Here is a 16,493-nt window from a genome sequence, read left to right on the forward strand (position 1 = left end):
CACTGTACACAGATTCTGAACTGACTAATTCCTGAACATGCAAAGCATCACTATGGCCCACTAGTCAGAGAGGGGTTGACAGAAGTCAAGCGATTACGGGAGTTTCATCTTGGGTCTATCTCATGGTAGGCCCATGGACAGTATCTCCCTGTCCACATTCTGTAGTTATTTCACCAGTTCCAGAAAGTGTAATTTGAATAAACATTTTTAGCAACTGGCAACACCCTTACTGATTGGTGGTGTGAGGGCTTTTATGGTGGGAAAGTCCAAGTGATTTCCTCTGCATCCTATTCAACTTGTCATTTTGGCCTATGCAGAAAAGGAATCTGGAAGAATAGCAGTGGATTACAGGAAGTTTAATCATTCGTTAACTTGTTTTGCAATTACCGTTCCAGATGTGGTTATGCTACATGGGGAAATTAACACATCCTCTGGTGCTTGCTACACAGCTATGGATCTGGAAAAATCTTTCTCCTCTGGACACTTGTTAGTAATGTTCTTCAGAAGTCATACATCTCTTGCTAGTAAGGCTGGTGATACACTCACCAGCCCACCTCAGAGGTGTAAATGCCTTTGACCCCCAAGTCATTTTTTATTTTGTAGGAAGCCTGATACCTTTCCTTTCCACAGGACTTCACACCACTCCATGAAATTGATGGCATCAGACTGATTGAAACTGGTGAGCAGGAAACAGCAGCTACTTTGCCCATATCTAAGTGTTGTTAGTAGTAAAGAACCTGCTGGGCAATGCAGGAGATATAAGAGATGTGGGTTCGATCCCTGGATCAGGAAGAGTCCCTGGAGGAAGGCATGGGAACCCACTCCAGTATTCTTGCTGGGAGATTCCCATGGAGAGAGGGGCCTGGCGGGCTATGGTCCATAGGGTCGCAAAGAGTCCGACAACGTCTGAAGCAATTTAGCACACATGCACGGCACTTATCAGTAAGACATTTCCATGCCAGAAGTTAAGAAATAGACCCAACAAAAAAATCGGAGACCTTCCACTTGAATGATATTTCTAAGTGTCTAGTGGTGTGGTGCATGTTGAGATAGTCCTTCTCTGTTGAAGGGCAAATTATTAGACCTTCTATAACCATACAGGAGACACAGTGCCCAGTGTGTCTGGTTGGAATTTGGATGCAAAGTATCATTCACATGGGTGTGTTATTCCAGCCTATTAATGAATGATCCAAGAAGTTGCTACTTTCAAGTGAGCACTAGGACAGGGAAGTCTCTGCAACAAGTCCAGCCTTCAATGCAAAATGCTCTGCCATTGGGCCATATAATCCAAAACATCTGGTCATGCTTGAAGTGTCCATTGCAGACAGTGATGCTATTTAGAACTTCTGGAAGTTCCTTAGAGATGAATCATAGTTCAAACCTTAAGGATAACTATATTCCTTAAAAACAAAAACAGCTCTTGGCTTGCTGTTGGTTTTCATTAAAGACTGAACACTTGGGATTTCCTGATGGTTCAGTGGTTAAGAATCTGCCATGCAATGCAGGGGACACTGGTTTGAGCCCTGGTCTGGGAAGATCTCACATGCCACAGAGTAAGTAAGCCTGTGCACCATAACTACTGAACCCATGCACTGTACAGCCCAAGCTCTGAAACAAGAGAAACCACTGTAATGAGAAGCCAGAGAGTAGCCCCTGCTGACTACAACAAAGGAAAGCATGCGTGCAGCAATGAAGACACAGCACTGCCAATAAATAAATAATAAGTAAAATACATATTAAAAAGAGCCTGAACACATAACAGTGGGCCGCTAAATTACCATTGACCTCAGCTGCCCCTTATGAATGGGATGTCATCAGGCTCACCACGCCACAAAGCTGAGTATGCAGAGCAGTACTGTATTATCTAGCACAAGTCATCAGTATGATCAGAATATGACAGGCACAAGTAAGTGGTCTGATTCTCCATAATTCCTACTTTATTATCTTTTTCTCAGCCCACACCTATGGCCACATGAGGAGCTGCCTGTGACTAACCGACTAAGGAACACAAAACACAGGACTGATGTGTAGATAGTTCTATATGATATACAGACATCATTCCAGAAGTGGGCCCTGTGACCCAAAGCAGTTAGAATCAAATAAATCAAAAAATGGTCCTGATAGGAGGATACCTCTCTAAGTCAGTTGACCTGTTTATGGATTTCATGTAACTGTGTCTGCACTTCCCCAGAAGTATTTAATCCAGTGAGCCTGCTCAAGAGAAACTGAGGCATAAGAAATCAGAGAGAACTTTGGGATGGGCAGGTAGAACTACAAGATTGCCAACACCATTACAAATACAACACTTTAATAACTTTATGTGCATGGACTCATTCAATCTTCAGTCTCTTTTTCATGCCTAAGTACAAATATTGCTGTTTTATTATATTATATGGACTTGCTGCTGCTACTGCTGCTGCTAAGTCCACTTATGTGTATACAAAAGTGAAAGAAGTGAAAGTGTTAGCTGCTTAGTTATGTGTAACTCTTTGCGACCCCATGGGCTGTAGCCCCTCAGGCTCTTTGTCCCACGGAATTTCCCAGGCAAGAATACTGGAGTGGTTGCCATTCCCTTCTCCAGGGGATCTTCCCAACCTAGGGATTGAAGATGAGTCTCCTGCATTGCAGGCAGATTCTTTACCATTTGAGCTACCAGAGAAGACTTATGTGTATAGAAATAAACTTCAAATAGTCACAAAAAAGAGAGTTAGAGTCAGAACCAAATATGAATACTATGTATTTTTAAAATTGTATCTATTGAGGCATAAGAAATATTCAAAAGAAAATGCAGCTGATTTTTTTGTTGTTGTTTTTGCAATTTCCTGTTTTAATGGAAAGAGGATGAGAAGAATAATTGTTAAATTGAAATTGAGACCTACTGAGTGGTAAGATATTGAATGACAGACCTCTGGATTATTTTGCATAACTACTTGATTCTGACAATGCAATTCTGGAGTTTTCTTAAAAGGTACTATTTCCCTTATTTTTCATTCTCACTCTAAATCTGATTGAAGTAATAGTTTTCATTTTGCTAGCTATGCAAATTAAATGGTAAAAACAACAAAATAATCTCTTAGCAAGGTCCTAGAAACTGCTCTTTTCTTTGTTTTCCAGATTCACTGTTTTAAATTTTTATTGTAACGGTAAGTGTACATTTGCTTATCTACAAACAAAAGCAAATTGGGCTAATCTAAATTGTTATCAGTTTTATAGATGGCAACAAAAAGGTTGAACCTCCTCCAACTTTATTTAAATTGCATTTTATAGACTAAAAGCAAAGTTACAAATGAGAGTTTACCAACCCAATGCATATACGTACATTCATTCCACAAATCTTTATTGAAGGCCTTGTCTTTACCAAGGAAAATACTATTATAAGCAGTTCCCAACTCAAGTATGGATTTGCTTCTAAGAGTCTCTTGCAAATGTTGACTAACAACAACAACAACAACAAAACCTACTTGAAATTCAAAACACCTCCTAAATTGGTATACAGTATGGGCTTTCCAAAGCTATCTGATTAAAAAAAAAATCATTTAATGTCTTATAGAGATGTACCCTAAATGAAAATCAGGTTCAGGCACACTTAGTATTAAAGTTGTGTTGCCCTGATCTCTAAAGTGCAGACTCTGCATTCTCACCAAATCAGCATTCTTTGTGCTTGAACCATTTATCTTATTCTCTAGCCTTCCAGAATGACAATAGAAGGAAAGCGTTTGAGGGAAAAGAAAAAAAGAACCCACAAGGGAAAGCGGAGGCTGGCTGCAGTTGAGCATTTAAGCTTGGGACTAATAAAAGTCGGTGTGTTTTTAAAACTAGTACTTCTTTATTACACACACACACACACAAAAATAAAGTCATAGCTTTACACACTGCTTCTCCTTCTCTCATCCTTCTCCTCACGAGGTGCCTCCTTTTATAAGGATACATCATTTCTATTTCTCTGTCAAACTTTAGATTTCTTTTCCTCTTAGAATAGTTGGTCATGTATACACTAAAACAAAAGGCAATTATTCCCACTCCCATCATTAAACTCATCAAAAGATCATTTTCCAAATAGAAAGCTATGGTGAAGGACACCTTGGATATCACTGTGACATGGCAATCTCTCCAGCTAGTTGTGCCCAGTTTTGCATTTTTATTATATAAGCAGGACATTTCTCTTCTGCAGAATCTGCCTGCCAATGCAGGAGACATGTGTTTGATCTCTGGATCGGGAAGATCCCCTGGAGTAGGAAATGGCAACCTACTCCAGTATTCTTGTCTGGAAAACTCCATGGACAGAGGAGCCTGGCAAGCTACAGCCCATGGGTCACAAAGAGTGGGACACAACTGAACGACTCAGCATGTACTACTTAGCCCATCACCACTACATGCAGTGTGCATGAGCAGACTGCACATGCACTCCTACTTGGCTTTTCTGTTACATGATGTGAAGTTACTGTAGTATTAATATCTGATTCTGACTTCTTTAAATATGTGTGTATGTGTGTGTTAGTCGCTCAGTAGCGTCCAACTCTTTGTGACCCCATGGACTGTAGCCCACCAGGCTCTTCTGTCCATGGGATTCTCCAGGTAAGAATACTAGAGTGGGTTGCCATTTCCTCCTCCATGGGATCTTCCCAACCCAGGGATTTACCCTGGGTCTCCTGAATTGCAGGCAGATTCTTTACCATCTGAACACTAGGACAAAAATAACTAAAGCATTCTGGGATCCTGCAAGTATGTGGGCATGCTAAGTTGCTTCAGTTGTGTCCAACTCTGTGCGACCCTATGGACTGTAGACCACCAGGCTCCTCTGTCCATGGGATTCTCCAGGCAAGAATATTGGAGTGGGTTGGGGCACCCTCCCCCAGGGGATCTTCCAGACCCAGGGGAAGTATTTTGGGGTCCTGAGAAATTTGTATGCAAGTCAGGAAGCAACAGTTAGAACTGGACATGGAACAACAGACTGGTTCCAAATAGGAAAAGGAGTACGTCAAGGCTGTATATTTTCACCCTGTTTATTTAACTTATATGCAGAGTACATCATGAGAAACGCTGGACTGGAAGAAACACAAGCTGGAATCAAGATTGCTGGGAGAAATATCAATAACCTCAGATATACAGATGACACCACCCTTATGGCAGAAAGTGAAGAGGAACTCAAAAGCCTCTTGATGAAAGTGAAAGTGGAGAGTGAAAAAGTGGGCTTAAAGCTCAACATTCAGAAAACAAAGATCATGGCATCCGGTCCCACCACTTCATGGGAAATAGATGGGGAAACAGTGGAAACAGTGTCAGACTTTATTTTGGGGGGATCCAAAATCACTGCAGATGGTGACTGCACCATGAAATTAAAAGATGCTTACTCCTTGGAAGGAAAGTTATGACCAACCTAGATAGCATATTCAAAAGCAGAGACATTACTTTGCCAACAAAGGTCCGTCTAGTCAAGTCTATGGTTTTTCCAGTGGTCATGTATGGATGTGAGAGTTGGACTGTGAAGAAGGCTGAGTGCCGAAGAATTGATGCTTTTGAACTGTGGTGTTGGAGAAGACTCTTGAGAGTCCCTTGGACTGCAAGGAGATCCAACCAGTCCATTCTGAAGGAGACCAGCCCTGCAATTTCTTTGGAAGTAATGATGCTAAAGCTGAAACTCCAGCACTTTGGCCACCTCATGGAAGAGTTGACTCATTGGAAAAGACTCTGATGCTGGGAGGGATTGGGGGCAGGAGGAGAAGGGGACGGCAGAGGATGAGATGGCTGGATGGCATCACTGACTCGATGGACATGAGTCTGAGTGAACTCTGGGAGTTGGTGATGGACAGGGAGGCCTGGCGTGCTGCGATTCATGGGGTCGCAAAGATTCGGACACGACTGAGCAACTGATCTGATCTGATCTGATCTGAAGCATGCTTATGATTAAAGTAAGTGCATACATCATGGGTTTCTCTGGTGGCTAAGCAGTATAGAATCCAGCCACAATGCAGGAGACTTCTCAATCCCCGGGTTGGGAAGATCCTCTGGAGAAGGGGATGGCAACCAACTCCAGCATTCTTGCCTGGAGGATCCCATGAACAGAGAAGCCTGACAGGCTACAGTTCACAGGGCTGCGAAGAGTTGTACATGACCAAAGCAACTTAGCATGCAAGGACACATACTATATTTACTATAAATTATATTTTAAAATGGTTTGGTTTTAGTTTGCCCTCTCCAATCAAAATTTATCTCAACAAGATGCTGGCTTTTACTTCAAGGTTTGATATTTCTTGTTGTATATTCAAGTTTTAAATTGTCTAAACCCTGAGGTACTGGTGACTGCTATAATATGCAAAGTCTATGATGGCTCAACATCAGAGAAATTTGGAATTATTTATCTCAGAAGTACAACTATTAAACAAATTATTCTGATCATGCTGACTAAAAGTAATATTTGGCATATTTCATTGAAACTTCTTTCAAGTACACAAATACAGCACAGTATAATAATAGTTTTCACAGCTCTATGAATAATATCCTATAAAATAATTTGCTTATCACTTTCTAGACAATAACTTCTTAAAACTTTAAAGTTTAATTTCTGATTCTAAAAATACACACAAACTTGTATTATTATATTTCCCATTTGCCTATCTGCGTAAATGTGTTCTTATTTTTTTTTCCCACTGCAAGGATAGCGGGTGCATAAATCCTTTTCTATTTGCAAACCTCAAGTCAGCATTAAAAATGATAAACAGTATTTCTCTATTTGAAAATGCCCTTGTTGAGGCTGAGAAAGAACCACAGGCAATTAAAAACTTTTTTTTTGTTACTCGTTAATATAAGGCTTTATTTTTCCATCTCTGTGTTTAATATGGGAATAAAAATAAAATGACATGAACTAATATTAGTGAAACCCTTAAGCAAGTAATGGAGGTGAAAAGTTCAACAAGCAATAAAAAACCCAATATTCAGGAAAAGAGAATATATGACAATGAATGGTTATCCACATATTAGCTCAGATGGATAGAGTACATAATTTATAATTCTGAGAGCCCCCGTTCAGTTTTCACATGAGTTTTACTTTATATAATACTAAGAAGGTTTGTTCCATCATTTTGGATCTTTCAAATATATAGATTAAAAAAAAATCAGGTAGGCAAATGACTGCTTGAGGGCCAATTTGTGTTTATTTGAACACCTATCAAACTCAACATTCTGTTCTCAATAGCTGGATGAAGCAGGGAAGCGATGATATGAAATATCATTTTTCGTCTGCGTAACTCAGAAGCAGCATGAATAAAGCACCAAGATGTCAGAGCTAAGGAGAATATTTTAGCCCCATAATTCAGGAAATGTTCAGCAAAAGTTTATTTTAAGGTCAGCTACAATCTAGAAGTGGTTCTTTCTGCCTAGAGACCTTATTTGTATACACCTATTGGGCTTAGACATCTATGGGGTTGCACAGAGTCGGACACGACTGAAGCAACTTAGCAGCAGCAGCAGCATTGGGCTTCCCTGGTGGCTCAGCTGGTAAAGGATCTGCCTGCAATGTGGGAGACATGGATTCGATCCCTGGGTTGGCAAGATCCCCTGGAGAAGGGAATGGCTAGCCACTCCAGTATTCTGGACTGGGTTGCAAAGAGCTGGACACAACTGAGCGACTTTCACTTTTCATCCATTACTTAATGCTTTTCATTTATGTAAACTGTCCCTGAAAATTATGGACTCAACAAAATTATTAAATATATATTGATTTCATTATTTTTTATATTAGTATATTTTCATACTTATTGACAAGTTATAAAGTAGAACAAAGAACTCCCATGTACCCTTTATCCATACTAACATTTTGGCCATTTGTTTATATACATCTCCCTTCCTAAACATACAAATTTTTTGCTCTTAATCATGTAGCAGAAATTTGCAGATATTATATGCCATGATCTATAAATACTTCTGTATATTTTATGATAATAATTAATGCACTCACATTATAGTGAGGGTTGGACTATAAAGAAAGCTGAGCACTGAAGAATTGATGCTTTTGAACTGTGATGTTGGAGAAGACTCTTGAGAGTCCCTTGGACTGCAAGGAGATCCAAGCAGTCCATCTTAAAGGAGATCAGTCTTGGGTGTTCATTGGAAGGACTGATATTGAAGCTGAAATTCCAGTACTTCAGCCATCTGATGTGAAGAGCTGACTCATTTGAAAAGACCCTGATGCTGGGAAAGATTTGAGGGCAGGAGGAGAAGGGGATGACAGAGGATGAGATGGTTGGATGGCATCACCAGCTCAATGGACATGAGTTTGGGTAAACTCTGGGAGTTAGTGATGGACAAGGAGGCCTGGCATGCTGCAGTCCATGGGGTTGCAAAGAGTAGGACATGACTGAGTGACTGAACTGAACTGAATGCACTCACAGGCCTTGTCTAGAATCAGTTTGAGAAGGGACCACATAAGATTGTTAATGCCAGGAGGACTTTTTCATGGTCACCACACTGATATAACACTTTGCACATAAGGCTGGTCACTTAGAAAAGTGACAGTGACACATTTCTTTCCCTTCATGATATTTCTGGTGTGTAACTAAACTGAATGGTTTTGCAAACTAAGATAGACTTGAGAATGTTACAAGACTGTAGATAACTCCTAGTTCTGGCTCCATTTTATCATTATTGAAACAGAAACACCCTGTCAAATTCATATCTGTAGCGCTCTCATTTATTGACCCTTTGTTATATTTTCAAGTCTGGTGAAACAGCTAACTAACCCTTATAATTTTTTGTACTCCAAGTACTCAGACAAGAGCCATACTGTTCAAGCGGAGTTCACTTAGCTATTCATACTGCAATGGACTCTTGGATCCCTTTTGTATTCAGTGGGTTATGATCCATTCTCATTATTATTTTGATGTTCAAAATGTCCCATATTTGTCCATGGGAATTCTTTAAGCTGGCTTTTGTGATTTTTGTTATGCCTCAATCATTTCTTGAATTCTTATTTTCTGGTACAAAATATATTCCAACCTCACATTGTACTTTTCCTCCCCTAGCATGGAAACCTGTGATTTCCTTAAGGAATTCTTGCTTCTGGATAACTGTGGAGGATTATATTTGGAAACAAAGATCGAGACCTTGATGTGTTTCTTGTTATTTGAGTGTAGCTGCACTCATGCCCTTATGATGGATAGAGCAAGCTTCACACGTGTGCAGTCACGCATGTGCGTTTGTGCATACACAGAGCTAGCTAGCTATCTACCTCTATTATCTATCAAAATCAATGAGCACACTGATTTCTTGAATTCCATGTTTGTAACTATCTCCCTTTTCAGACAGCGTAACCAGTCTTCTGTTTTTCTCAATGTGTTTTCTTTTGATCTGTTTTTGAGTATGTAAGCAAGCACTGGTATTGTGTGTAGACACCCTGCTCAGAGTGTTTGGGTTCTAACCACTCTTTCTGGGATTCTGTCACTTCACTACCACAACTAAACACTCCACTCTCCTTTAACTGTGACACTTCACAAATGACCTCACCTACCATGCAAATTCTCTCAACAATTCCAGCTTGGACAATGCATGGGAGCTTCCTTCCTCAAACTAACTGGGCCCTAACACCCCACTGCAAAACTGCCCATATAAATTCACCAATTCAGCAATAACCCCAGGCCAGTGTGTGCCCTGTACTGTTTCACTTCTCTCCCAGCTCACACTTCAAACCACAGTCCCTGCCACTCACCCCTTCTAGGACATCCAACCAATTCCACTAGACTCCAACACCCATTCTGCTTAAATAATTATTAAAGCATGAGCTTTAGTTTCAGAAATTACATTTCCTCCAAAATTTAAAATTCATTGATGACTTATTTAAACATTCTTCTCAGTTAAGATACTTCATCTTTTTAAAACACTTTTAACTGTTAAACACTGAAAATAAAAACAAAGCTACTATTAAAAACTGATTAGAACTCTGAGATGGCATTAGTTACAAATGTTCTGATACAAACGAGTATACTTTTTTTTTTTTTTTTTTTAATGTATGTGTATTAGCTGCACCGGAGAAGACAATGGCACCCCACTCCAGTACTGTTGCCTGGAAAATCCCATGGACGGAGGAGCCTGGTAGGCTGCAGTCCATGGGGTCTCGAAGAGTTGGACATGACTGAGCAAATTCACTTTCACTTTCACTTTTCACTTTCATGCATTGGAAAAGGAAATGGCAACCCACTCCAGTGTTCTTGCCTGGAGAATCCCAGGAATGGGGGAGCTTGGTGGGCTGCCGTCTATGGGGTCGCACAGAGTCGGACACGACTGAAGCGACTTAGCAGCAGCAGCAGCGTTAGTCGCACAGTTGTGTCTGACTCTTTACAACCCCATGGTTTTTAGCCTACTCAGTCGTATCTGTCTCTTTGTGACCCATAGGCTCTAGCCTGCTAGGCTCCTCTGTCCACAGAATTCTTCATGTAAGAACACTAGAATGGATTGCCATTCCCTTCTCCAGATGATCTTCTAGACCCATTGAAGGCAGATTCTCTACTTTTTGAGCCACCAGGAAGCCTTTTCCCCCCACATACATAGAATTATTGCAATGTTTTGTTACTGTTATACTCTCATTTAAAATCTTTAATGGTTTTTTTATCTTTCTTGCCTCACATTGGTTATCTTGTTTTCATTTGTTAATAAGTACCAGTAAACTGGCTGGGAAATTTGAACTATTTGCTCCATGGGCACCATCATCTCTGAGCATTTCATCTGAGAAGACATCTTGAATCTCACTATCATATGTTATAAAATTTTAAAGCATCCATGATGTTATTAAAAAGGACATATGTGCACACACAGACAGAAACCCACCCACACTCACATATTATTCTTTTAACTTAGTAATTGAACATCACTGTTTTTGCACATTCCCAGGGCATCAGCTGTTTTTTCAGTTACATTTCTATGATTCATGTTTATTGTTGTGCTCACCCTAGCTTAATCACTCACAGTCACATGATATTCTCTATTGCTCATACATCCATTTTCTTGCCAGTGAAATCTAGTTGTTGTGGTTTTTTTTTTTTTTTTTTTTTCCTGAAATTTCTTATGAAAAGTACTGCTTTGAATATTCATGGAAATGTATCCCAGAGTACCTACTGACAGAGTTTCCCCTTGGCTTGTTGCTGGTGTTGCTTTAGTCACTTAGTTGTGTCCAACTACTTTGCGACCCCAAGGACTGTAACCTGCCAGGCTTCTCTGTCCGTGGAATTTCCCAGGCAAGAATACAGGAGTGGGTAGCCATTTCCTTCTCCAGGGGATCTTCCCGACTCAAGGACTGACACGTTTCCTGCATCGGAAGATGGGATCTTTACCACTGAGCTACAAGGGAAGCCCTTTCCCTCTGTACATACTGGCAAAGAGAATTTCTGGGTTGCAAGTTATGTAATATTTTCACCCTTCAGAAATGGAATGCACTCAAAATCCTACCAGTAATGCAGGATCTGGAGTCATATTATCACACTTCATTCTGTCATATTTTGTTGTTTATATTAATGGATGTGTAATATTTATATTTTTTTCATAATTTGAAGTTCATAATTCTTAGTTTAGCATGGGACCTAGATAGTTAGGCTTTTCTTATTAAATCAGCTGAGATTTCAGATGTGTTTAATGAACCATAGGACCAGGGATAAAAATTTCACGTGAGTCTTTGCAGTGTTTATATTCACCATCCAGGTGGACAAGTCTCCTTCCTAGGTACTTCAATTGTGGAATCTTAATTCTTTCCCCAAAAGATACCTGTATTGAGTATTGCATCCTTCTATTATATAATTGCTATTTAAAATTTTCAACTCTGTTCTCTGAGTTGTCTCATGGTAGATACCAGTCTAGAATAAAGCTGCTTAGTCTGAGTGTGGTTGGATGTGGTCTGATTTACTCTGAACATTTTGTTGTCAGCTATGATTTCTTAAATTATCTTTATCACTGATCAACATTATTGTTATCCTACCAAGATTAGTAATCCACATATTATCTTTAACCATTTAAAAATTCTTAGCATATTGTAATTGATTTGTGGCATAAACAGCTATTTTACAAGTCTATTCAATTAACATTATAAGGACTAGTTATGACATTGATATATCTATATCTATATCTATATATATATATATATATATATATCAAGAAGAATATAAAACTGAGAAATAAATTCACTAATATTGTGACAAGGTCACAAAATATTTTTGACTCAGTCTGCTCTGATAGTGTGTATGTAATATTGATTGTTTTTACTCTATTTCTTAGTTTGATATTTTATAACAGAATACATTGACAAATGTTTATAACTCATACTAATATTTTAGTATTAAACTTACATGATTAATTAAAATGTAGATTTAATATATAACTTATGCTTTACTTAAACACTCAGGCTTACTTTAAATTTCCTATATCAAACAACATTTGAGTTTTTAATCTTAGACACAAACTTTTTTAAGATAACAGTAAACATTTAACCTAATAATATTAATATATAATGTGTTTAAAATAAAAACATTTTTAAGATACCATTCTTCAAAATATTCAATAATCATAGATAGTATGTCACGAAGTTTGTGCTACATACAAGTTTATTTTGTGAAATTTGAAGTGTCTCATTCTGGGATTTTGTTATTCTAACATATGATACAACAACTGTAGTTATTCCTCCTTTTCCACATCTCCTTCCTTTCCTGGACACTCACTCCAGTCACAAACAGTAGGTGGGGCTGACTAAGGCTGGTTGGCATACCAGTAGCAATGAGCATGCCTAGCATCAAAATCTTCTTTCCTATTCTCTACTCTCCATTAAAGTAACCCAAATTCTTTGGAGAAATGACTCATTTTAGAAGTGGGATAAGGAAAGTATAAAATGAGATCCCAATAGCCTCTTTTCTAGGCCAGAAAATAGAGAAGAGCTCAAAGAATGATAAGTGCATGCCTAGAAATATGAAAGTCAATTTAAAGAGATATTCACTATACAAAATATTTAAATATCAACATGATGATATTAATGAATTATACTCAGTTAACTAAAATAAGAACTCAGGAGCCTATACTAATATAAATTAATGAATAGATGTTTGATGAAGTCTCAGAATATCTCCATCCCAGTACAGGTATATGTATGTATATATATATATATATATATATATATATATATATATGTATGTATGTATATATACAAAAAGAAATGAAAAGATGAGTAACCTTAGAATGGATAATATTAATTATGTGTCATCTTAATCAGGTGCTCAAAATATAAAAAAAAAAGTAATGAAACAAATTAAAAGTGTGCCCTTAATAGGACTGGATGGGAAGGACATGACACTGCTCTTTGTTAAATATGCCAAAGATGCTTACTGCTACTGCTAAGTCACTTCAGTCGTGTCTGACTCTGTGCGACCCCAGAGACAGCAGCCCATCAGGCTCCCCCATCCCTGGAATTCTCCAGGCAAGAACACTGGAGTGTATGAATCTAGTTAGATGAAACATTTTAGACTCCCAAGTTTAAGGGCATTATAGAAAATAACTAGCATTTGATATTCCCATGTGTCAAGATCATGAAAGTCAAGATAACACTGAGAACTGTTCTAAATGAATGAAATAAAATGATTTAGAAAATAAATGTATGTATGTAATTCTGAATTTGATCCTTTTATTTAAGTAGATATTACTAGAAAAACCGGGGAAATTTAAATGGTCCCAGGAGCAGATTATAGTACTATATTAATATAAATTTCTGATCTTTATGTTTTCATTTTGGTTTTTCTAGAACAAGAAAAAGAAATGCAAAAGAGCAAAATGGCTGTCTGAGGAGGCCTTACAAATAGCTGTGAAAAGAAGAGAAGCAAAAAGCAAGGAGAAAAGGGAAAAAATAACCATTTGAATGCAGAGTTTCAAAGAAGAGCAAGGAGAGATAAGATAGCCTTCCTCAGTGATCAATGCAAAGAAATAGAGGAAAACAATAGAATGGGAAAGACTAGAGATCTCTTCAAGAAAATTAGAGATATCAAGGGAACATTTCATGCAAAGATGGGCTCAATAGAGGACAGAAATGATATGGACCTAACAGAAGCAGAAGATATTAAGAAGAATTGGCAAGAATACAAAGAAGAACTGTACAAAAAAGATCTTCACGACCCAGATAATCACAATGGTGTGATCACTCACACTCACCTAGAGCAAGACATCCTGGAATATGAAGTCAAGTGGGCCTTAGGAAGCATCACTATGAACAAAGCCAGTGGAAGTGATGGAATTCCAGTTGAGCTATTTCAAATCCTGAAAGATGATGATGCTGTGAAGGTGCTGCACTCAATATGCCAGCAAATTCAGAAAACTCAGCAGTGGCCACAGGACAGGAAAAGGTTAGTTTTCATTCCAATCCCAAAGAAAGGCAATGCCAAAGAAGGCTCAAACTACCGCACAATTGCACTCATCTCACACGCTAGCAAAGTAATTCTCAAAATTCTCCAAGCCAGGCTTCAGCAATAGGTGAACTGTGAACTTCCAAATGTTCAAGCTGGTTTTAGAAAAGGCAGAGGAACCAGAGATCAAATTGCCAACATCTGCTGGATCATTGAAAAAGCAAGAGAGTTCCAGAAAAACATATATTTCTGCTTTATTGTCTATGCCAAAGCCTTTGACTGTGTGGATCACAATAAACTGTGGAAAATTCTTCAAGAGATGGGAATACCAGACTACCTGACCTGCCTCTTGAGAAACCTCTATGCAGGTCAGGAAGCAACAGTTAGAGCTGGACATGGAACAACAGATTGGTTTCAAGTAGGAAAAGGAGTACGTCAATGCTGTATCTTGTCACCCTGCTTATTTAACTTATATGCAGAGTACATCATGAGAAATGCTGGGCTGGAGGAAGCACAAGCTGGAATCAAGATTGCGGGGAGAAATGTTAATAACCTCAGATACGCAGATGACAGCATCCTGATGGCAGAAAGTGAAGAGCTAAAGAGCTTCTTGATGAAACTGAAAGAGGAATGTGAAACAGTTGGCTTAAAGGCCAACATTCAGAAAACTAATATCATGGCACTCGGTCCCATCATTGCATGGCAAATAGATGGGGAAACAGTGGAGACAGTGGCTGACATTTATTTTTCTGGGCTCGAAAATCACTGCAGATTGTGATTGCAGCCATGAAATTAAATGACACTTGCTCCTTGGAAAGAAAGTTATGACCAACTTAGACAGCATATTAAAAAACAGAGACATTACTTTGCCAACAAAGGTCCATCTGGTTAAAGCTGTGGTTTTTCTAGTAGTAATGTATGGATATGAGAGCTGGACTATAAAGAAAGCTGATTGTCGAAGAATTGATGCTTTTTATATGTGGTGTTGGAGAAGACTCTTGAGAGTCCCTTGGACAGCAACGAGATCCAACCAGTCCATCCTAAAGGAAATAAGCCCTGAATTTTCATTGTAAGGACTGATGCTGAAGCTGAAACTCCAATATTTTGGCCACCTGATGGGAAGAACTGACTCACTGGCAAAGACCCTGATGCTGTGAAAGATTGAAGGTGTGAGGAGAAGGGGACGACAGAGGATGAGATGGTTGGATGGCATCACCGACGCAATGGACATAAGCTTGAGTAGGCTCCGGGTTTGGTGATGTACAGGGAAGCCTGGCAGGCTGCAGTCCATGGGGTCACAAAGAGTTGGACATGATGAATGACTGAACTGAATGCTACAATGATGCTCATGTCCATTGTGTTAAAAGAAAATGAAGTGATGTAATTATAGTAATAGCCTTTAGAAAATTTTTCATTCAATTTTGATATCTCCTGAGGCAAGAAGATTTAAAGATGCATGTTTGGATTTACAAAAAAGTTGCAGAAATAAGTAAAATACAAGACATTGATTTGAAGGGGAACAGAATTGCAGTTAAGTCCCTCAGTCATGTCTACCTCAAAGATATGAGCCTGGATTTCCAAAAATTTGCAGAGATGGGTAAAATACAAGCCATTGGTTTAAGTGGAAACAGAGAATATTTAAAATACTTCTCTAAATTCTTAAACTCTTCACATGATATAAAATATTAGTACTTTTTCATAACATATTCATTTGACTATTTCTTTTCACTTCAATGTAATGAAGCATTATGCTACAATTATGCGGATTATGGGATAAAAGAAAAATATGAAAGCAATGGAAGTATTACATGCACACACACAAACATATGTATACACTGAATACATATACTTAAAATCAACATCAAGCAAAACTTAAAAAATAATCACCACACTGTATTAGGAAGAGTTTCCAAAACAAATAAGATAAGTATACTTTAAATATTATCTGGAGTCACTTCTAACCATTTAATGGCACTAGAATTTGTTCTAGTACTTGTATGTTGAAATTTAATATTTGAAAAATGATAAGAGCTGAAACTCCAATGTTTTGGCCACCTGATGCAAAGAGCTGACTCATTTGAAAAGACCATGATGCTGGGAAAGATTGAGGGCAGGAGGAGAAGGGGACGACAGAGG

Source organism: Bos indicus, chromosome 12, assembly GCF_029378745.1.
Source record: "Bos indicus isolate NIAB-ARS_2022 breed Sahiwal x Tharparkar chromosome 12, NIAB-ARS_B.indTharparkar_mat_pri_1.0, whole genome shotgun sequence".
NCBI lineage: Eukaryota > Metazoa > Chordata > Mammalia > Artiodactyla > Bovidae > Bos > Bos indicus.